Below are 25,734 nucleotides of genomic sequence, written 5' to 3' on the forward strand. Positions count from 1 at the left end.
GGGAGAAAATTAGACAGATAGAGAGAATGAGACAGAGGAAGAGGGTTAGACAAATAAAGAATGAGATAGAGGGAGAGAATTAGACAAATAGAGAGATTGAGACAGTGGGAGAGAATTAGAGAGAATGATACAGAGGAAGCGGAGTAGACAAATAGAGAATGAAAAAGAGGTAGAGGATTAGAGAGAATGAGACAGAAAGGGAATTAGACAGATAGAGAGATTGAGACAGAGGGAGGGAATTAGACAAATAGAGAAGGAGACAGAGGGAGAGAATTAGACAGAAAGAGAGAATGAGACAGATGGAGAGAATTAGACAGAATGAGACATAGGGAGAGTATTAGACCGATAGAGAGATTGAGACAGAGGGAGAGAATTAGACAGATAGAGAATGAGACAGAGGGAGAGAATTAGAGAGAGTGAGCCAGAGGGAGAGAATTAGAGAGAATGAGACAGAGGGAGAGAATTAGACAGATAGCGAGATTGAGACAGAGGGAGAGAATTAGACAGATAGAGAGATTGAGACAGAGGGAGAGAATTAGACAGATAGAGAGATTGAGACAGAGGTAGAGAATTAGACAGCTATAGAATGAAACAGAGGGAGAGGATTAGATAAATAAAGAAAGAGATAGAGGGAGAGAATTAGACAAATTGAGATATTGAGACAGAGGAAGAGAATTAGAGGGAATGAGACAGAGGGAGCGGATTAGTCAATGAGAGAATGAAACAAAGGGAGAGGATTAGAGAGAATGAGAGAGAGGGAGAGAATTAGACAGATAGACAGATTGAGACAGAGGGAGAGAATTAGACAGATAGAGAGAATGAGAGAGAAAGGGAATGAGACAGCAAGAGAGAATTGGAGAGGCAGAGAAAAGGATAGAGAGAGAGATAATTAGACAGAGAACGAGACATAGAATGAGACAGAGAGAGAGAGAATGAAACAGAAAGAGAGAGAGACAATGAGACAGATAATTAGACACAATGAAACAGGGAGAAAATTAGACAGTTAGAGAGAATGAGACAGAGGGAGAGAATTAGACAGAGAGAATGAGACAGAGGGAGAGAATTAGACAATAAAGAACGAGAAAGAGGGAGAGGAATGGAATGAATGAGAGAGAGGGAGAGAATTAGAAATATAGAGAATGAGACAGAGGCAGAGAATTAGACAGAGAGATTGAGACAGAGGGAGTGGATTAGAGAGAATGAGACGGTGGGAGAGAATTAGACAAATTGAGAGTATGAGACAGAGGGAGAGAATTACAGACAATGAGACATTGGGAGAGAATGAGACCAATAGAGAATGAGAAAGAGGGAGAAAATTAGACAAATAAAGAGATTGAGACAAAGGGAGAGGATTAGAGAGAATGAGACAGTGGGCGTGAATTGGACAAATAGAGAATGAGACAGTGGGTGAGAATTAGAGGGAATGAGACAGAGGGAGAGAATTAGATAGATAGAGAATGAGAAAGAGGGAGAGGATTAGACAGAATAACACAGAGGGAGGGAATTTGACACATAGAGAATGATACAGCGGGATAGAATTAGACAGATGGACAGAATGAGACAGAGGGAGAGAATTAGACAAATAAAGAATGAGACAGAGGGAGAGGATTAGACAGTTTGAGTCACAGAGAGAGAATTAGACAAATAGAGAATGATACAGAGGTAGAGAATTAGACAGATAGAGAGAATGAGACAGAGGGAGAGGATTAGACCAATAAAGAATGAGACAGAGGGAGTGAATTAGACAAATAGAGGGATTGAGACAGTGGATAAGAATTAGAGAGAATGATACAGCGGGAGCAGATTAGACAAATAGAGAATGAAAAAGAGGTAGAGGATTAGAGAGAATGTGACAGAAAGAGAATTAGACAGATAGTGAGATTGAGACAGAGGGAGGGAATTAGACAAATAGAGAACGAGACAGAGGGAGAGAATTAGTCAGAAAGAGAGAATGAGACAGATGGAGAGAATTAGACAGAATGAGACAGAGGGAGATAATTAGATAGATAGAGAATGAGACAGAGGGAGAGAATTAGAGAGAGTGAGACAGAGGGAGAGAATTAGAGAGAATGAGACAGAGGGAGAGAAATAAACAGATAGAGAGATTTAGACAGAGGGAGAGAATTAGACAGATAGAGAGATTGAGACAGAGGGAGAGAATTAGACAGATAGCGAGATTGAGACAGAGGTAGATAATTAGACAGATAGAGAATGAAAAAGAGGGAGAGGATTAGACAAATAAAGAATGAGATTGAGGGAGGGAATTAGACAAATAGAGAGATTGAGACAGAGGAAGGGAATTAGAGAGAATGAGACAGAGGGAGCGGATTAGACAAATAGAGAATGAAACAAAGGGAGAGGATTAGAGAGAATGAGACAGAGGGAGAGAATTAAACAGATAGAGTGTTTGAGACAGAGGGAGAGAATTAGACAGATAGAGAGAATGAGACAGATGGAGAGAATTAGACAGAATGAGACATAGGGAGAGCATTAGACAGAGAGATTGAGACAGAGGGATTGATTTAGACAGATAGAGAGATAGAGACAGAGGGAGAGAATTAGACAAATAGAGAGAATGTGAGAGAAAGGGAATGAGACAGCAAGAGAGAATTGGAGAGACAGAGAAAATGAGAGAGAGAGAGATAATTAGACAGAGAACGAGACAGAGTATGAGACAGAGAGATAGAGAATGAAACAGAAAGAGAGAGACAATGAGACAGAAAATAAGACACAATGAAACAGGGAGAAAATTAGACAGTTAGAGAGAATGAGACAGAGGGAGAGAATAATACAGAGAGAAAGAGACAGAGGGAGAGAATTAGACAAATAAAGAACGAGAAAGAGGGAGAGGAATGGAGAGAATGAGAGAGAGGGAGAGAATTAGAAAAATAGAGAATGAGACAGAGACAATGAATTACAGACAATGAATCAGAGGGAGAGAATTAGACAGAATGAGACATAGGGAAAGAATTAGACAGATAGAGAGATTGAGACAGAGGAAGAGAATTAGACAAATAAAGATATTGTGACAGAGGGATAGGATTAGAGTGATTGAGAGAGAGAGAGAGAATTAGACAAATAGAGGAAGAGACAGAGGGAGAGAATTAGACAGAGAGTTCGAGAAAGAGGGAGAGAATTAGACAAATAAAGAATGAGCTAGATGCAGAGAATTGGAGAAATTAAGAATGAGACAGAGGGAGAAAATTAGACAAATAGAGAATGAGACAGAGGGAGAGAATTAGACAGAGAGATTGAGACAGAGGAATAGAATTAGAGACAATGAGACAGTGGGAGAGAATTAGACAGATAGATTGAGACAGTGGGAGAGAATTTGAGTGAATGATACAGAGGGAGAGGATAAGACCAATATAGATAATGAGAAGAGGGAGAGAGTTAGATAGATAGAGACAATGAGACAGAGGGAGAGAATTAGACAAATAGAGAATGAGTCAGAGGGAGAGGATTAGACAAATAGAGAATGAGCCATAGGGACAGGATTAGACAGATACAGAATGAGACAGAGGGAGACAATTAGACAAAGAGAGAATGAGACAGAGGGAGAGGATTAAACAAATAGAAAAATAGCCAGAGGGAGAGGTTAGACAGATAGAGAGGTTGAGATAGAGGGAGAGAATTAGATAAATAAAGAATGAGACAGATGGAGAGAATTAGGCAAATAGAGAGATTGAGACAGAGGGAGGGAATTTGACAAATAGAGCGATTGAGATTGAGGGAGAGAATTAGAGAGAATGAGAGAGTTGGAGAGATTTAGACAAATAGAGAGATTGAGACAGTGGGAGAGAAATGGACATATAGAGAGATTGAGAAAGAGGGAGAGAATTAGGCATATAGAGAGATTGAGACAGAGGGAGAGAATTAGACAAATAGAGATTGCTACAGAGGGAGATAATTAGGCAGATAGAGAGATTGAGACAGAGGGAGAGAATTAGACAAATAGAGAGTGAGACAGAGGGAGGGAATTAAACAGATAGAGAGAATGAGACAGAGGGAGAGAATGAGACAAATAGAGAGATTTAGACAGAGGGAGAGAATTAGACAGATAGAGAGATTGAGACAGAGGGAGAGAATTAGACAGAAAGAGAGAATGAGAAAGATGGAGAGAATTAGACAGAATGAGACAGAGGAAGAGAATTAGACAAATAAAGATATTGTGACAGAGGGAGAGGATTAGAGAGAATGAGAGAGAGGGAGAGAATTAGACAAATAGAGACAGAGACAGAGGGAGAGAATTAGACAGAGAGATTGAGACAGAGGAATAGAATTAGAGACAATGAGACATTGGGAGAGAATTAGACAGATAGATTGCGACAGTGGGAGAGAATATGAGTGAATGATACAGAGGGAGAGGATAAGACCAATATAGATAATGAGACAGAGGGAGAGAGTTAGACAGATAGAGACAATGAGACAGAGGGAGAGGATTAGACAAATAGAGAATGAGTCAGAGTGAGAGGATTAGACAAATAGAGAATGAGCCATAGGGAGAGTATTAGACAGATAGAGAATGAGACAGAGGGAGAGGATTAGACAAATAGAAAAAGAGCCAGAGGGAGAGGTTAGACAGATAGAGAGATTGAGACAGAGGGAGAGAATTAGATAAATAAAGAATGAGACAGATGGAGAGAATTAGGCAAATAGAGAGATTGAGACAGAGGGAAGGAATTTGACAAATAGAGCGATTGAGACTGAGGGAGTGAATTAGAGAGAATGAGAGAGTTGGAGAGAATTAGACAAATAGAGAGATTGAGACAGTGGGAGAGAAATGGACATATAGAGAGATTGAGTCAGAGGGAGAGAATTAGAGAGAATGAGACAGAGGGAGAGAATTAGACAGATAGAGAGATTGAGACAGAGGGAGAGAATTAGACAATTAGATTGAGACAGAGGGAGAGAATTAGAGAGAATGAGAGAGTTGGAGAGAATTAGACAAATAGAGAGATTGAGACAGTGGGAGAGAAATGGACATATAGAGAGATTGAGAAAGAGGGAGAGAATTAGGCATATAGAGAGATTGAGACAGAGGGAGAGAATTAGACATATAGAGAGATTGAGACAGTGGGAGAGAATTAGGCAGATAGAGAGATTGAGACAGAGGGAGAGGATTAGACAAATAATGAATGGAATTACAGACAATGAATTACAGACAATGAATCAGATGGAGAGAATTAGACAGAATGAGACATAGGGAAAGAATTAGACAAATAGAGAGATTGAGACAGAGGAAGAGAATTAGACAGAAAGAGAGAATGAGAAAGATGGAGAGAATTAGACAGAATGAGACATTGGGAGAGAATTAGACAGATAGAGAGATTGAGACAGAGGAAGAGAATTAGACAAATAAAGATATTGTGACAGAGGGAGAGGATTGGAGATAATGAGAGAGAGGGAGAGAATTAGACAAATAGAGACAGAGACAGAGGGAGAGAATTAGACAGAGAGATTGAGACAGAGGAATAGAATTAGAGACAATGAGACATTGGGAGAGAATTAGACAGATAGATTGCGACAGTGGGAGAGAATATGAGTGAATGATACAGAGGGAGAGGATAAGACCAATATAGATAATGAGACAGAGGGAGAGAGTTAGACAGATAGAGACAATGAGACAGAGGGAGAGGATTAGACAAATAGAGAATGAGTCAGAGTGAGAGGATTAGACAAATAGAGGATGAGCCTTTGGGAGAGTATTAGACAGATAGAGAATGAGACAGAGGGAGTGAATTAGACAAATAGAGAATGAGACAGAGGGAGAGGATTAGACAAATAGAAAAAGAGCCAGAGAGAGAGGTTAGACAGATAGAGAGATTGAGACAGAGGGAGAGAATTAGATAAATAAAGAATGAGACAGATGGAGAGAATTAGGCAAATAGAGAGATTGAGACAGAGGGAGGGAATTTGACAAATAGAGCGATTGAGACTGAGGGAGTGAATTAGAGAGAATGAGAGAGTTGGAGAGAATTAGACAAATAGAGAGATTGAGACAGTGGGAGAGAAATGGACATATAGAGAGATTGAGTCAGAGGGAGAGAATTAGAGAGAATGAGACAGAGGGAGAGAATTAGACAGATAGAGAGATTGAGACAGAGGGAGAGAATTAGACAATTAGATTGAGACAGAGGGAGAGAATTAGAGAGAATGAGAGAGTTGGAGAGAATTAGACAAATAGAGAGATTGAGACAGTGGGAGAGAAATGGACATATAGAGAGATTGAGAAAGAGGGAGAGAATTAGGCATATAGAGAGATTGAGACAGAGGGAGAGAATTAGACATATAGAGAGATTGAGACAGTGGGAGAGAATTAGGCAGATAGAGAGATTGAGACAGAGGGAGAGGATTAGACAAATAATGAATGGAATTACAGACAATGAATTACAGACAATGAATCAGAGGGAGAGAATTAGACAGAATGAGACATAGGGAAAGAATTAGACAGATAGAGAGATTGAGACAGAGGAAGAGAATTAGACAGAAAGAGAGAATGAGAAAGATGGAGAGAGTTAGACAGAATGAGACATTGGGAGAGAATTAGACAGATAGAGAGATTGAGACAGAGGAAGAGAATTAGACAAATAAAGATATTGTGACAGAGGGAGAGGATTAGAGAGAATGAGAGAGAGGGAGAGAATTAGACAAATAGAGACAGAGACAGAGGGAGAGAATTAGACAGAGAGATTGAGACAGAGGAATAGAATTAGAGACAATGAGACATTGGGAGAGAATTAGACAGATAGATTGCGACAGTGGGAGAGAATATGAGTGAATTATACAGAGGGAGAGGATAAGACCAATATAGATAATGAGACAGAGGGAGAGAGTTAGACAGATAGAGACAATGAGACAGAGGGAGAGGATTAGACAAATAGAGAATGAGTCAGAGTGAGAGGATTAGACAAATAGAGGATGAGCCATAGGGAGAGTATTAGACAGATAGAGAATGAGACAGAGGGAGAGAATTAGACAAATAGAGAATGAGACAGAGGGAGAGGATTAGACAAATAGAAAAAGAGCCAGAGGGAGAGGTTAGACAGATAGAGAGATTGAGACAGAGGGAGAGAATTAGATAAATAAAGAATGAGACAGATGGAGAGAATTAGGCAAATAGAGAGATTGAGACAGAGGGAAGGAATTTGACAAATAGAGCGATTGAGACTGAGGGAGTGAATTAGAGAGAATGAGAGAGTTGGAGAGAATTAGACAAATAGAGAGATTGAGACAGTGGGAGAGAAATGGACATATAGAGAGATTGAGTCAGAGGGAGAGAATTAGAGAGAATGAGACAGAAGGAGAGAATTAGACAGATAGAGAGATTGAGACAGAGGGAGAGAATTAGACAATTAGATTGAGACAGAGGGAGAGAATTAGAGAGAATGAGAGAGTTGGAGAGAATTAGACAAATAGAGAGATTGAGACAGTGGGAGAGAAATGGACATATAGAGAGATTGAGAAAGAGGGAGAGAATTAGGCATATAGAGAGATTGAGACAGAGGGAGAGAATTAGACATATAGAGAGATTGAGACAGTGGGAGAGAATTAGGCAGATAGAGAGATTGAGACAGAGGGAGAGGATTAGACAAATAATGAATGGAATTACAGACAATGAATTACAGACAATGAATCAGAGGGAGAGAATTAGACAGATTGAGACATAGGGAAAGAATTAGACAGATAGAGAGATTGAGACAGAGGAAGAGAATTAGACAGAAAGAGAGAATGAGAAAGATGGAGAGAATTAGACAGAATGAGACATTGGGAGAGAATTAGACAGATAGAGAGATTGAGACAGAGGAAGAGAATTAGACAGATAAAGATATTGTGACAGAGGGAGAGGATTAGAGAGAATGAGAGAGAGGGAGAGAATTAGACAAATAGCGACAGAGACAGAGGGAGAGAATTAGACAGAGAGATTGAGACAGAGGAATAGAATTAGAGACAATGAGACATTGGGAGAGAATTAGACAGATAGATTGCGACAGTGGGAGAGAATATGAGTGAATGACACAGAGGGAGAGGATAAGACCAATATAGATAATGAGACAGAGGGAGAGAGTTAGACAGATAGAGACAATGAGACAGAGGGAGAGGATTAGACAAATAGAGAATGAGTCAGAGTGAGAGGATTAGACAAATAGAGAATGAGCCATAGGGAGAGTATTAGACAGATAGAGAATGAGACAGAGGGAGAGAATTAGACAAATAGAGAATGAGACAGAGGGAGAGGATTAGACAAATAGAAAAAGAGCCAGAGGGAGAGGTTAGACAGAAAGAGAGATTGAGACAGAGGGAGAGAATTAGATAAATAAAGAATGAGACAGATGGAGAGAATTAGGCAAATAGAGAGATTGAGACAGAGGGAGGGAATTTGACAAATAGAGCGATTGAGACTGAGGGAGTGAATTAGAGAGAATGAGAGAGTTGGAGAGAATTAGACAAATAGAGAGATTGAGACAGTGGGAGAGAAATGGACATATAGAGAGATTGAGTCAGAGGGAGAGAATTAGAGAGAATGAGACAGAGGGAGAGAATTAGACAGATAGAGAGATTGAGACAGAGGGAGAGAATTAGACAATTAGATTGAGACAGAGGGAGAGAATTAGAGAGAATGAGAGAGTTGGAGAGAATTAGACAAATAGAGAGATTGAGACAGTGGGAGAGAAATGGACATATAGAGAGATTGAGAAAGAGGGAGAGAATTAGGCATATAGAGAGATTGAGACAGAGGGAGAGAATTAGGCAGATAGAGAGATTGAGACAGAGGGAGAGGATTAGACAAATAATGAATGGAATTACAGACAATGAATTACAGACAATGAATCAGAGGGAGAGAATTAGACAGAAAGAGAGAATGAGAAAGATGGAGAGAATTAGAAAGAATGAGACATAGGGAAAGAATTAGACAGATAGAGAGATTGAGACAGAGGAAGAGAATTAGACAAGTAAAGATATTGTGACAGAGGGATAGGATTAGAGAGATTGAGAGAGAGGGAGAGAATTAGACAAATAGAGGAAGAGGCAGAGGGAGAGAATTTGACAGAGGGATCGAGAAAGAGGGAGAGAATTAGACAAATAAAGAATGAGCTAGATGCAGAGAATTGGAGAAATTAAGAATGAGACAGAGGGAGAAAATTAGACAAATAGAGAATGAGACAGAGGGAGAGAATTAGACAGAGAGATTGAGACAGAGGAATAGAATTGGAGACAATGAGACAGTGGGAGAGAATTAGACAGATAGATTGAGACAGTGGGAGAGAATTTGAGTGAATGAAACAGAGGGAGAGGATAAGACCAATATAGATAATGAGAAGAGGGAGAGAGTTAGACAGATAGAGACAATGAGACAGAGGGAGAGAATTAGACAAATAGAGAATGAGTCAGAGGGAGAGGATTAGACAAATAGAGAATGAGCCATAGGGACAGGATTAGACAGATACAGAATGAGACAGAGGGAGACAATTAGACAAAGAGAGAATGAGACAGAGGGAGAGGATTAGACAAATAGAAAAATAGCCAGAGGGAGAGGTTAGACAGATAGAGAGATTGAGATAGAGGGAGAGAATTAGATAAATAAAGAATGAGACAGATGGAGAGAATTAGGCAAATCGAGAGATTGAGACAGAGGGACGGAATTTGACAAATAGAGCGATTGAGACTGAGGGAGAGAATTAGAGAGAATGAGAGAGTTGGAGAGATTTAGACAAATAGAGAGATTGAGACAGTGGGAGAGAAATGGACATATAGAGAGATTGAGAAAGAGGGAGAGAATTAGGCATATAGAGAGATTGAGACAGAGGGAGAGAATTAGACAAATAGAGATTGCTACAGAGGGAGATAATTAGGCAGATAGAGAGATTGAGACAGAGGGAGAGAATTAGACAAATAGAGAGTGAGACAGAGGGAGGGAATTAAACAGATAGAGAGAATGAGACAGAGGGAGAGAATGAGACAAATAGAGAGATTTAGACAGAGGGAGAGAATTAGACAGAAAGAGAGAATGAGAAAGATGGAGAGAATTAGACAGAATGAGACATTGGGAGAGAATTAGACAGATAGAGAGATTGAGACAGAGGAAGAGAATTAGACAAATAAAGATATTGTGACAGAGGGAGAGGATTAGAGAGAATGAGAGAGAGGGAGAGAATTAGACAAATAGAGACAGAGACAGAGGGAGAGAATTAGACAGAGAGATTGAGACAGAGGAATAGAATTAGAGACAATGAGACATTGGGAGAGAATTAGACAGATAGATTGCGACAGTGGGAGAGAATATGAGTGAATGATACAGAGGGAGAGGATAAGACCAATATAGATAATGAGACAGAGGGAGAGAGTTAGACAGATAGAGACAATGAGACAGAGGGAGAGGATTAGACAAATAGAGAATGAGTCAGAGTGAGAGGATTAGACAAATAGAGAATGAGCCATAGGGAGAGTATTAGACAGAAAGAGAATGAGACAGAGGGAGAGGATTAGACAAATAGAAAAAGAGCCAGAGGGAGAGGTTAGACAGATAGAGAGATTGAGACAGAGGGAGAGAATTAGATAAATAAAGAATGAGACAGATGGAGAGAATTAGGCAAATAGAGAGATTGAGACAGAGGGAAGGAATTTGACAAATAGAGCGATTGAGACTGAGGGAGTGAATTAGAGAGAATGAGAGAGTTGGAGAGAATTAGACAAATAGAGAGATTGAGACAGTGGGAGAGAAATGGACATATAGAGAGATTGAGTCAGAGGGAGAGAATTAGAGAGAATGAGACAGAGGGAGAGAATTAGACAGATAGAGAGATTGAGACAGAGGGAGAGAATTAGACAATTAGATTGAGACAGAGGGAGAGAATTAGAGAGAATGAGAGAGTTGGAGAGAATTAGACAAATAGAGAGATTGAGACAGTGGGAGAGAAATGGACATATAGAGAGATTGAGAAAGAGGGAGAGAATTAGGCATATAGAGAGATTGAGACAGAGGGAGAGAATTAGACATATAGAGAGATTGAGACAGTGGGAGAGAATTAGGCAGATAGAGAGATTGAGACAGAGGGAGAGGATTAGACAAATAATGAATGGAATTACAGACAATGAATTACAGACAATGAATCAGATGGAGAGAATTAGACAGAATGAGACATAGGGAAAGAATTAGACAGATAGAGAGATTGAGACAGAGGAAGAGAATTAGACAGAAAGAGAGAATGAGAAAGATGGAGAGAATTAGACAGAATGAGACATTGGGAGAGAATTAGACAGATAGAGAGATTGAGACAGAGGAAGAGAATTAGACAAATAAAGATATTGTGACAGAGGGAGAGGATTGGAGATAATGAGAGAGAGGGAGAGAATTAGACAAATAGAGACAGAGACAGAGGGAGAGGATTAGACAAATAGAAAAAGAGCCAGAGGGAGAGGTTAGACAGATAGAGAGATTGAGACAGAGGGAGAGAATTAGATAAATAAAGAATGAGACAGATGGAGAGAATTAGGCAAATAGAGAGATTGAGACAGAGGGAGGGAATTTGACAAATAGAGCGATTGAGACTGAGGGAGTGAATTAGAGAGAATGAGAGAGTTGGAGAGAATTAGACAAATAGAGAGATTGAGACAGTGGGAGAGAAATGGACATATAGAGAGATTGAGTCAGAGGGAGAGAATTAGAGAGAATGAGACAGAGGGAGAGAATTAGACAGATAGAGAGATTGAGACAGAGGGAGAGAATTAGACAATTAGATTGAGACAGAGGGAGAGAATTAGAGAGAATGAGAGAGTTGGAGAGAATTAGACAAATAGAGAGATTGAGACAGTGGGAGAGAAATGGACATATAGAGAGATTGAGAAAGAGGGAGAGAATTAGGCATATAGAGAGATTGAGACAGAGGGAGAGAATTAGACAAATAAAGAATGAGCTAGATGCAGAGAATTGGAGAAATTAAGAATGAGACAGAGGGAGAAAATTAGACAAATAGAGAATGAGACAGAGGGAGAGAATTAGACAGAGAGATTGAGACAGAGGAATAGAATTAGAGACAATGAGACAGTGGGAGAGAATTAGACAGATAGATTGAGACAGTGGGAGAGAATTTGAGTGAATGAGACAGAGGGAGAGGATAAGACCAATATAGATAATGAGAAGAGGGAGAGAGTTAGATAGATAGAGACAATGAGACAGAGGGAGAGAATTAGACAAATAGAGAATGAGTCAGAGGGAGAGGATTAGACAAATAGAGAATGAGCCATAGGGACAGGATTAGACAGATACAGAATGAGACAGAGGGAGACAATTAGACAAAGAGAGAATGAGACAGAGGGAGAGGATTAAACAAATAGAAAAATAGCCAGAGGGAGAGGTTAGACAGATAGAGAGATTGAGATAGAGGGAGAGAATTAGATAAATAAAGAATGAGACAGATGGAGAGAATTAGGCAAATAGAGAGATTGAGACAGAGGGAGGGAATTTGACAAATAGAGCGATTGAGACTGAGGGAGAGAATTAGAGAGAATGAGAGAGTTGGAGAGATTTAGACAAATAGAGAGATTGAGACAGTGGGAGAGAAATGGACATATAGAGAGATTGAGAAAGAGGGAGAGAATTAGGCATATAGAGAGATTGAGACAGAGGGAGAGAATTAGACAAATAGAGATTGCTACAGAGGGAGATAATTAGGCAGATAGAGAGATTGAGACAGAGGGAGAGAATTAGACAAATAGAGAGTGAGACAGAGGGAGGGAATTAAACAGATAGAGAGAATGAGACAGAGGGAGAGAATGAGACAAATAGAGATATTTAGACAGAGGGAGAGAATTAGACAGATAGAGAGATTGAGACAGAGGGAGAGAATTAGACAGAAAGAGAGAATGAGAAAGATGGAGAGAATTAGACAGAATGAGACATTGGGAGAGAATTAGACAGATAGAGAGATTGAGACAGAGGAAGAGAATTAGACAAATAAAGATATTGTGACAGAGGGAGAGGATTAGAGAGAATGAGAGAGAGGGAGAGAATTAGACAAATAGAGACAGAGACAGAGGGAGAGAATTAGACAGAGAGATTGAGACAGAGGAATAGAATTAGAGACAATGAGACATTGGGAGAGAATTAGACAGATAGATTGCGACAGTGGGAGAGAATATGAGTGAATGATACAGAGGGAGAGGATAAGACCAATATAGATAATGAGACAGAGGGAGAGAGTTAGACAGATAGAGACAATGAGACAGAGGGAGAGGATTAGACAAATAGAGAATGAGTCAGAGTGAGAGGATTAGACAAATAGAGAATGAGCCATAGGGAGAGTATTAGACAGAAAGAGAATGAGACAGAGGGAGAGGATTAGACAAATAGAAAAAGAGCCAGAGGGAGAGGTTAGACAGATAGAGAGATTGAGACAGAGGGAGAGAATTAGATAAATAAAGAATGAGACAGATGGAGAGAATTAGGCAAATAGAGAGATTGAGACAGAGGGAAGGAATTTGACAAATAGAGCGATTGAGACTGAGGGAGTGAATTAGAGAGAATGAGAGAGTTGGAGAGAATTAGACAAATAGAGAGATTGAGACAGTGGGAGAGAAATGGACATATAGAGAGATTGAGTCAGAGGGAGAGAATTAGAGAGAATGAGACAGAGGGAGAGAAATAGACAGATAGAGAGATTGAGACAGAGGGAGAGAATTAGACAATTAGATTGAGACAGAGGGAGAGAATTAGAGAGAATGAGAGAGTTGGAGAGAATTAGACAAATAGAGAGATTGAGACAGTGGGAGAGAAATGGACATATAGAGAGATTGAGAAAGAGGAAGAGAATTAGGCATATAGAGAGATTGAGACAGAGGGAGAGAATTAGACATATAGAGAGATTGAGACAGTGGGAGAGAATTAGGCAGATAGAGAGATTGAGACAGAGGGAGAGGATTAGACAAATAATGAATGGAATTACAGACAATGAATTACAGACAATGAATCAGATGGAGAGAATTAGACAGAATGAGACATAGGGAAAGAATTAGACAGATAGAGAGATTGAGACAGAGGAAGAGAATTAGACAGAAAGAGAGAATGAGAAAGATGGAGAGAATTAGACAGAATGAGACATTGGGAGAGAATTAGACAGATAGAGAGATTGAGACAGAGGAAGAGAATTAGACAAATAAAGATATTGTGACAGAGGGAGAGGATTGGAGATAATGAGAGAGAGGGAGAGAATTAGACAAATAGAGACAGAGACAGAGGGAGAGAATTAGACAGAGAGATTGAGACAGAGGAATAGAATTAGAGACAATGAGACATTGGGAGAGAATTAGACAGATAGATTGCGACAGTGGGAGAGAATATGAGTGAATGATACAGAGGGAGAGGATAAGACCAATATAGATAATGAGACAGAGGGAGAGAGTTAGACAGATAGAGACAATGAGACAGAGGGAGAGGATTAGACAAATAGAGAATGAGTCAGAGTGAGAGGATTAGACAAATAGAGGATGAGCCATAGGGAGAGTATTAGACAGATAGAGAATGAGACAGAGGGAGTGAATTAGACAAATAGAGAATGAGACAGAGGGAGAGGATTAGACAAATAGAAAAAGAGCCAGAGGGAGAGGTTAGACAGATAGAGAGATTGAGACAGAGGGAGAGAATAAGATAAGTAAAGAATGAGACAGATGGAGAGAATTAGGCAAATAGAGAGATTGAGACAGAGGGAGGGAATTTGACAAATAGAGCGATTGAGACTGAGGGAGTGAATTAGAGAGAATGAGAGAGTTGGAGAGAATTAGACAAATAGAGAGATTGAGACAGTGGGAGAGAAATGGACATATAGAGAGATTGAGTCAGAGGGAGAGAATTAGAGAGAATGAGACAGAGGGAGAGAATTAGACAGATAGAGAGATTGAGACAGAGGGAGAGAATTAGACAATTAGATTGAGACAGAGGGAGAGAATTAGAGAGAATGAGAGAGTTGGAGAGAATTAGACAAATAGAGAGATTGAGACAGTGGGAGAGAAATGGACATATAGAGAGATTGAGAAAGAGGGAGAGAATTAGGCATATAGAGAGATTGAGACAGAGGGAGAGAATTAGACATATAGAGAGATTGAGACAGTGGGAGAGAATTAGGCAGATAGAGAGATTGAGACAGAGGGAGAGGATTAGACAAATAATGAATGGAATTACAGACAATGAATTACAGACAATGAATCAGAGGGAGAGAATTAGACAGAATGAGACATAGGGAAAGAATTAGACAGATAGAGAGATTGAGACAGAGGAAGAGAATTAGACAGAAAGAGAGAATGAGAAAGATGGAGAGAATTAGACAGAATGAGACATTGGGAGAGAATTAGACAGATAGAGAGATTGAGACAGAGGAAGAGAATTAGACAAATAAAGATATTGTGACAGAGGGAGAGGATTAGAGAGAATGAGAGAGAGGGAGAGAATTAGACAAATAGAGACAGAGACAGAGGGAGAGAATTAGACAGAGAGATTGAGACAGAGGAATAGAATTAGAGACAATGAGACATTGGGAGAGAATTAGACAGATAGATTGCGACAGTGGGAGAGAATATGAGTGAATGATACAGAGGGAGAGGATAAGACCAATATAGATAATGAGACAGAGGGAGAGAGTTAGACAGATAGAGACAATGAGACAGAGGGAGAGGATTAGACAAATAGAGAATGAGTCAGAGTGAGAGGATTAGACAAATAGAGGATGAGCCATAGGGAGAGTATTAGACAGATAGAGAATGAGACAGAGGGAGAGAATTAGACAAATAGAGAATGAGACAGAGGGAGAGGATTAGACAAATAGAAAAAGAGCCAGAGGGAGAGGTTAGACAGATAGAGAGATTGAGACAGAGGGAGAGAATTAGATAAATAAAGAATGAGACAGATGGAGAGAATTAGGCAAATAGAGAGATTGAGACAGAGGGAAGGAATTTGACAAATAGAGCGATTGAGACTGAGGGAGTGAATTAGAGAGAATGAGAGAGTTGGAGAGAATTAGACAAATAGAGAGATTGAGACAGTGGGAGAGAAATGGACATATAGAGAGATTGAGTCAGAGGGAGAGAATTAGAGAGAATGAGACAGAGGGAGAGAATTAGACAGATAGAGAGATTGAGACAGAGGGAGAGAATTAGACAATTAAATTGAGACAGAGGGAGAGAATTAGAGAGAATGAGAGAGTTGGAGAGAATTAGACAAATAGAGAGATTGAGACAGTGGGAGAGAAATGGACATATAGAGAGATTGAGAAAGAGGGAGAGAATTAGGCATATAGAGAGATTGAGACAGAGGGAGAGAATTAGACATATAGAGAGATTGAGACAGTGGGAGAGAATTAGGCAGATAGAGAGATTGAGACAGAGGGAGAGGATTAGACAAATAATGAATGGAATTACAGACAATGAATTACAGACAATGAATCAGAGGGAGAGAATTAGACAGAATGAGACATAGGGAAAGAATTAGACAGATAGAGAGATTGAGACAGAGGAAGAGAATTAGACAGAAAGAGAGAATGAGAAAGATGGAGAGAATTAGACAGAATGAGACATTGGGAGAGAATTAGACAGATAGAGAGATTGAGACAGAGGAAGAGAATTAGACAAATAAAGATATTGTGACAGAGGGAGAGGATTAGAGAGAATGAGAGAGAGGGAGAGAATTAGACAAATAGAGACAGAGACAGAGGGAGAGAATTAGACAGAGAGATTGAGACAGAGGAATAGAATTAGAGACAATGAGACATTGGGAGAGAATTAGACAGATAGATTGCGACAGTGGGAGAGAATATGAGTGAATGACACAGAGGGAGAGGATAAGACCAATATAGATAATGAGACAGAGGGAGAGAGTTAGACAGATAGAGACAATGAGACAGAGGGAGAGGATTAGACAAATAGAGAATGAGTCAGAGTGAGAGGATTAGACAAATAGAGAATGAGCCATAGGGAGAGTATTAGACAGATAGAGAATGAGACAGAGGGAGAGAATTAGACAAATAGAGAATGAGACAGAGGGAGAGGATTAGACAAATAGAAAAAGAGCCAGAGGGAGAGGTTAGACAGAAAGAGAGATTGAGACAGAGGGAGAGAATTAGATAAATAAAGAATGAGACAGATGGAGAGAATTAGGCAAATAGAGAGATTGAGACAGAGGGAGGGAATTTGACAAATAGAGCGATTGAGACTGAGGGAGTGAATTAGAGAGAATGAGAGAGTTGGAGAGAATTAGACAAATAGAGAGATTGAGACAGTGGGAGAGAAATGGACATATAGAGAGATTGAGTCAGAGGGAGAGAATTAGAGAGAATGAGACAGAGGGAGAGAATTAGACAGATAGAGAGATTGAGACAGAGGGAGAGAATTAGACAATTAGATTGAGACAGAGGGAGAGAATTAGAGAGAATGAGAGAGTTGGAGAGAATTAGACAAATAGAGAGATTGAGACAGTGGGAGAGAAATGGACATATAGAGAGATTGAGAAAGAGGGAGAGAATTAGGCATATAGAGAGATTGAGACAGAGGGAGAGAATTAGGCAGATAGAGAGATTGAGACAGAGGGAGAGGATTAGACAAATAATGAATGGAATTACAGACAATGAATTACAGACAATGAATCAGAGGGAGAGAATTAGACAGAAAGAGAGAATGAGAAAGATGGAGAGAATTAGAAAGAATGAGACATAGGGAAAGAATTAGACAGATAGAGAGATTGAGACAGAGGAAGAGAATTAGACAAGTAAAGATATTGTGACAGAGGGATAGGATTAGAGAGATTGAGAGAGAGGGAGAGAATTAGACAAATAGAGGAAGAGGCAGAGGGAGAGAATTAGACAGAGGGATCGAGAAAGAGGGAGAGAATTAGACAAATAAAAAATGAGCTAGATGCAGAGAATTGGAGAAATTAAGAATGAGACAGAGGGAGAAAATTAGACAAATAGAGAATGAGACAGAGGGAGAGAATTAGACAGAGAGATTGAGACAGAGGAATAGTATTAGAGACAATGAGACAGTGGGAGACAATTAGACAGATAGATTGAGACAGTGGGAGAGAATTTGAGTGAATGAGACAGAGGGAGAGGATAAGACCAATATAGATAATGAGAAGAGGGAGAGAGTTAGACAGATAGAGACAATGAGACAGAGGGAGAGAATTAGACAAATAGAGGATGAGTCAGAGGGAGAGGATTAGACAAATAGAGAATGAGCCATAGGGACAGGATTAGACAGATACAGAATGAGACAGAGGGAGACAATTAGACAAAGAGAGAATGAGACAGAGGGAGAGGATTAGACAAATAGAAAAATAGCCAGAGGGAGAGGTTAGACAGATAGAGAGATTGAGATAGAGGGAGAGAATTAGATAAATAAAGAATGAGACAGATGGAGAGAATTAGGCAAATCGAGAGATTGAGACAGAGGGACGGAATTTGACAAATAGAGCGATTGAGACTGAGGGAGAGAATTAGAGAGAATGAGAGAGTTGGAGAGATTTAGACAAATAGAGAGATTGAGACAGTGGGAGAGAAATGGACATATAGAGAGATTGAGTCAGAGGGAGAGAATTAGGCATATAGAGAGATTGAGACAGAGGGAGAGAATTAGACAAATAGAGATTGCTACAGAGGGAGATAATTAGGCAGATAGAGAGATTGAGACAGAGGGAGAGAATTAGACAAATAGAGAGTGAGACAGAGGGAGGGAATTAAACAGATAGAGAGAATGAGACAGAGGGAGAGAATTAGACAAAGAGAGAATGAGACAGAGGGAGAGAATTAGACAAATAGGGAGATTGTGAAAGAGGGATAGAATTAGACAAATAGAGAATGAGACAGAGGGAGATAATTTGATAGATAGAGAGAATGAGACACAGGAAGAGAATTAGAAAAATAGAGATTGAGACAAAGGGAGAGAATTAGACAAATAGAGAATGAGACAAGGGAAGATAATCAGACAGATAGAGAGAATGAGACAGAGGTAGAGATTAAGACAAAGAGAGATAGAGACAGAGGGATAGAATTAGACAAATAGAGAGATTTAGACAGAGGGAGAGAATTAGACAGATAGAGAGATTGAGACAGAGGGAGAGAATTAGACAGAAAGAGAGAATGAGAAAGATGGAGAGAATTAGACAGAATGAGACACTGGGAGAGAATTAGACAGATAGAGAGATTGAGACAGAGGAAGAGAATTAGACAAATAAAGATATTGTGACAGAGGGAGAGGATTAGAGAGAATGAGAGAGAGGGAGAGAATAAGACAAATAGAGACAGAGACAGAGGGAGAGAATTAGACAGAGAGATTGAGACAGAGGAAAAGAATTAGAGACAATGAGACATTGGGAGAGAATTAGACAGATAGATTGCGACAGTGGGAGAGAATATGTGTGAATGATACAGAGGGAGAGGATAAGACCAATATAGATAATGAGACAGAGGGAGAGAGTTAGACAGATAGAGACAATGAGACAGAGGGAGAGGATTAGACAAATAGAGAATGAGTCAGAGTGAGAGGATTAGACAAATAGAGAATGAGCCATAGGGAGAGTGTTAGACAGATAGAGAATGAGACAGAGGGAGAGAATTAGACAAATAGAGAATGAGACAGAGGGAGAGGATTAGACAAATAGAAAAAGAGCCAGAGGGAGAGGTTAGACAGATAGAGAGATTGAGACAGAGGGAGAGAATTAGATAAATAAAGAATGAGACAGATGGAGAGAATTAGGCAAATAGAGAGATTGAGACAGAGGGAGGGAATTTGACAAATAGAGCGATTGAGACTGAGGGAGTGAATTAGAGAGAATGAGAGAGTTGGAGAGAATTAGACAAATAGAGAGATTGAGACAGTGGGAGAGAAATGGACATATAGAGAGATTGAGTCAGAGGGAGAGAATTAGAGAGAATGAGACAGTGGGAGAGAATTAGACAGATAGAGAGATTGAGACAGAGGGAGAGAATTAGACAATTAGATTGAGACAGAGGGAGAGAATTAGAGAGAATGAGAGAGTTGGAGAGAATTAGACAAATAGAGAGATTGAGACAGTGGGAGAGAAATGGACATATAGAGAGATTGAGAAAGAGGGAGAGAATTAGGCATATAGAGAGATTGAGACAGAGGGAGAGAATTAGACATATAGAGAGATTGAGACAGTGGGAGAGAATTAGGCAGATAGAGAGATTGAGACAGAGGGAGAGGATTAGACAAATAATGAATGGAATTACAGACAATGAATTACAGGCAATGAATCAGAGGGAGAGAATTAGACAGAAAGAGAGAATGAGAAAGATGGAGAGAATTAGACAGAATGAGACATAGGGAAAGAATTAGACAGATAGAGAGATTGAGACAGAGGAAGAGAATTAGACAAGTAAAGATATTGTGACAGAGGGATAGGATTAGAGAGATTGAGAGAGAGGGAGAGAATTAGACAAATAGAGGAAGAGACAGAGGGAGAGAATTAGACAGGGAGATCGAGAAAGAGGGAGAGAATTAGACAAATAAAGAATGAGCTAGATGCAGAGAATTGGAGAAATTAAGAATGAGACAGAGGGAGAAAATTAGACAAATAGAGAATGAGACAGAGGGAGAGAATTAGACAGAGAGATTGAGACAGAGGAATAGAATTAGAGACAATGAGACAGTGGGAGAGAATTAGACAGATAGATTGAGACAGTGGGAGAGAATTTGAGTGAATGAGACAGAGGGAGAGGATAAGACCAATATAGATAATGAGAAGAGGGAGAGAGTTAGACAGATAGAGACAATGAGACAGAGGGAGAGAATTAGACAAATAGAGAATGAGTCAGAGGGAGAGGATTAGACAAATAGAGAATGAGCCATAGGGACAGGATTAGACAGATACAGAATGAGACAGAGGGAGACAATTAGACAAAGAGAGAATGAGACAGAGGGAGAGGATTAGACAAATAGAAAAATAGCCAGAGGGAGAGGTTAGACAGATAGAGAGATTGAGATAGAGGGAGAGAATTAGATAAATAAAGAATGAGACAGATGGAGAGAATTAGGCAAATAGAGAGATTGAGACAGAGGGAGGGAATTTGACAAATAGAGCGATTGAGACTGAGGGAGAGAATTAGAGAGAATGAGAGAGTTGGAGAGATTTAGACAAATAGAGAGATTGAGACAGTGGGAGAGAAATGGACATATAGAGCGATTGAGAAAGAGGGAGAGAATTAGGCATATAGAGAGATTTAGACAGAGGGAGAGAATTAGACAAATAGAGATTGCTACAGAGGGAGATAATTAGGCAGATAGAGAGATTGAGACAGAGGGAGAGAATTAGACAAATAGAGAGTGAGACAGAGGGAGGGAATTAAACAGATAGAGAGAATGAGACAGAGGGAGAGAATTAGACAAAGAGAGAATGAGACAGAGGGAGAGAATTAGACAAATAGGGAGATTGTGAAAGAGGGATAGAATTAGACAAATAGAGAATGAGACAGAGGGAGATAATTTGATAGATAGAGAGAATGAGACACAGGAAGAGAATTAGAAAAATAGAGATTGAGACAAAGGGAGAGAATTAGACAAATAGAGAATGAGACAAGGGGAGATAATCAGACAGATAGAGAGAATGAGACAGAGGTAGAGATTAAGACAAAGAGAGATAGAGACAGAGGGATAGAATTAGACAAATAGAGAGATTTAGACAGAGGGTGAGAATTAGACAGATAGAGAAAATGAGACATAGGGATAGAATTATACAAAGAGAGAATGAGACAGAGGGATAGAATTAGACAAATAGATTGAGAAAGAGGGAGAGAATTAGACAAATAGAGAATGAGACAGAAGGAGAGAATTAGACAGATAGAATGAGACAGAGGGAGAGAATTAAAGATATAGAGAGATTGAGACAGAGGGAGGGATTTAGTCAATTAGAGAGAATGAGACAGAGGGAGAGAATTAGACAAATTAAGAATTAGACAGAGGGAGAGGATTTGCGAGAATGAGACAGAGAGAGAGATTTAGACAGATAGAGAGAATGAGACAAATGGAGAGAATTAGACAAATTAAGAATGAGACAGAGTGAGAGGGTTATTCAAAGAGAGAGATTGAGACAGAGGGAGAGGATTAGACAAATAAAGAATGAGACAGAGTGAGAGAATTAGACAGAATGAGACAGAGGGAGAGAATTAGACAAATAAATAAAGATACAGATGGAGAGGATGGGATAAATAGAGAGATTGAGACAGAGGGAGAGAATTAGAGAGAATGAGACAGTGGAAGAGAATTGGACAGATAGAGAGATTGAGACAGAGGGAGAGAATTAGACAGATAGAGAGATTGAGACAGAGGGAGAGAATTAGAGAGAATGAGACAGTGGAAGGGAATTAGACAGATAGAGAGATTGAGACAGAGGGAGCGAATTAGACAAATAAAGAATGAGACAAAGGGAGAGAATTAGAGTGAATGAGACAGAGGGAGAGGATTAGAGAGATAGAGATTGAGACAGAGGGAGAGAATTAGACAGAGAGAATGAGATAGATGGAGAGAATTGGTCAGTGAGATTGAGACAGATGGAGAGAATTAGACAAATAAAGAATGTGACAGAGGGAGAGAATTAGAGCGAATGAGACAGAGGGAGAGAATTAGACAGATAGGGAGATTGAGACATAGGGATAGAATTGGACAGAGAGATTGAGGCAGAGGCAGTAAATTAGACAAATAAAGAATGAGACAGAGGAAGTGAATTAGGCAGATAGAGAGAATGAGACAGAGGGAGAGAATTAGGCAGATAGAGAGAATGAGACAAAGGGAGAGAATAAGACAGAAAGAGAGAATGTGACAGATGGAGAGAATTAGACAGAATGAGACATAGAGAGAGAATTAGACAGAAAGAGAGATTGAGACAGAGGGAGAGAATTAGACAGATAGAGAATGAGACAGAGGGATAGAATTAGAGAGAGTGAGACAGAGGGAGAGAATTAGAGACAATGAGACAGAGGGAGAGAAATAAACAGATAGAGAGATTGAGACAGAAGGAGAGGATTAGACAAACAAAGAATGAGATAGAGGGAGAGAATTAGACAAATAGAGAGATTGAGACAGATGAAGAGAATTAGAGAGAATGAGACAGAGGGAGCGGATTAGACAAATAGAGAATGAAACAAAGGGAGAGGATTAGAGAGAATGAGACAGAGGGAGAGAATTAGACAGATAGAGTGTTTGAGACAGAGGGAGAGAATTAGACAGATAGAGAGAATGAGACAGATGGAGAGAATTAGACAGAATGAGACATAGGGAGAGCATTAGACAGAGAGATTGAGACAGAGGGATTGATTTAGACAGATATAGAGATAGAGACAGAGGGAGAGAATTAGACAAATAGAGAGAATGTGAGAGAAAGGGAATGAGACAGCAAGAGAGAATTGGAGTGACAGAGAAAATGAGAGAGAGAGAGATAATTAGACAGAGAACGAGACAGAGTATGAGACAGAGAGATAGAGAATGAAACAGAAAGAGAGAGAGACAATGAGACAGAAAATTAGACACAATGAAACAGGGAGAAAATTAGACAGTTAGAGAGAATGAGACAGAGGGATAGAATTAGACAGAGAGAATGAGACAGAGGGAGAGAATTAGACAAATAAAGAATGAGAAAGAGGGAGAGGAATGGAGAGAATGAGAGAGAGGGAGAGAATTAGAAAAATAGAGAATGAGACAGAGGCAGAGAATTAGACAGATAGAGAGATTGAGACAGAGGGAGAGAATTAGACAGAAAGAGAGAATGAGAAAGATGGAGAGAATTAGACAGAATGAGACATTGGGAGAGAATTAGACAGATAGAGAGATTGAGACAGAGGAAGAGAATTAGACAAATAAAGATATTGTGACAGAGGGAGAGGATTAGAGAGAATGAGAGAGAGGGAGAGAATTAGACAAATAGAGACAGAGACAGAGGGAGAGAATTAGACAGAGAGATTGAGACAGAGGAATAGAATTAGAGACAATGAGACATTGGGAGAGAATTAGACAGATAGATTGAGACAGTGGGAGAGAATTTGAGTGAATGATACAGAGGGAGAGGATAAGACCAATATAGATAATGAGACAGAGGGAGAGAGTTAGACAGATAGAGACAATGAGACAGAGGGAGAGGATTAGACAAATAGAGAATGAGTCAGAGTGAAAGGATTAGACAAATAGAGAATGAGCCATAGGGAGAGGATTAGACATATAGAGAATGAGACAGAGGGAGAGAATTAGACAAATAGAGAATGAGACAGAGGGAGAGGATTAGACAAATAGAAAAAGAGCCAGAGGGAGAGGTTAGACAGATAGAGAGATTGAGACAGAGGGAGAGAATTAGATAAATAAAGAATGAGACAGATGGAGAGAATTAGGCAAATAGAGAGATTGAGACAGAGGGAAGGAATTTGACAAATAGAGCGATTGAGACTGAGGGATTGAATTAGAGAGAATGAGAGAGTTGGAGAGAATTAGACAAATAGAGAGATTGAGACAGTGGGAGAGAAATGGACATATAGAGAGATTGAGTCAGAGGGAGAGAATTAGAGAGAATGGGACAGAGGGAGAGAATTAGACAGATAGAGAGATTGAGACAGAGGGAGAGAATTAGACAATTAGATTGAGACAGAGGGAGAGAATTAGACATATAGAGAGATTGAGACAGTGGGAGAGAATTAGGCAGATAGAGAGATTGAGACAGAGGGAGAGGATTAGACAAATAATGAATGGAATTACAGACAATGAATTACAGACAATGAATCAGAGGGAGAGAATTAGACAGAAAGAGAGAATGAGAAAGATGGAGAGAATTAGACAGAATGAGACATAGGGAAAGAATTAGACAGATAGAGAGATTGAGACAGAGGAAGAGAATTAGACAAGTAAAGATATTGTGACACAGGGATAGGATTAGAGAGATTGAGAGAGAGGGAGAGAATTAGACAAATAGAGGAAGAGACAGAGGGAGAGAATTAGACAGAGAGATCGAGAAAGAGGGAGAGAATTAGACAAATAAAGAATGAGCTAGATGCAGAGAATTTGAGAAATTAAGAATGAGACAGAGGGAGAAAATTAGACAAATAGAGAATGAGACAGAGGGAGAGAATTAGACAGAGAGATTGAGACAGAGGAATAGAATTGGAGACAATGAGACAGTGGGAGAGAATTAGACAGATAGATTGAGACAGTGGGAGAGAATTTGAGTGAATGAGACAGAGGGAGAGGATAAGACTAATATATATAATGAGAAGAGGGAGAGATTTAGACAGATAGAGACAATGAGACAGAGGGAGAGAATTAGACAAATAGAGAATGAGTCAGAGGGAGAGGATTAGACAAATAGAGAATGAGCCATAGGGACAGGATTAGACAGATACAGAATGAGACAGAGGGAGACAATTAGACAAAGAGAGAATGAGACAGAGGGAGAGGATTAGACAAATAGAAAAATAGCCAGAGGGAGAGGTTAGACAGATAGAGAGATTGAGATAGAGGGAGAGAATTAGATAAATAAAGAATGAGACAGATGGAGAGAATTAGGCAAATAGAGAGATTGAGACAGAGGGAGGGAATTTGACAAATAGAGCGATTGAGACTGAGGGAGAGAATTAGAGAGAATGAGAGAGTTGGAGAGATTTAGACAAATAGAGAGATTGAGACAGTGGGAGAGAAATGGACATATAGAGAGATTGAGAAAGAGGGAGAGAATTAGGCATATAGAGAGATTGAGACAGA

Source organism: Carcharodon carcharias (assembly GCF_017639515.1).
Source record: "Carcharodon carcharias isolate sCarCar2 chromosome X unlocalized genomic scaffold, sCarCar2.pri SUPER_X_unloc_4, whole genome shotgun sequence".
Taxonomy (NCBI): domain Eukaryota; kingdom Metazoa; phylum Chordata; class Chondrichthyes; order Lamniformes; family Lamnidae; genus Carcharodon; species Carcharodon carcharias.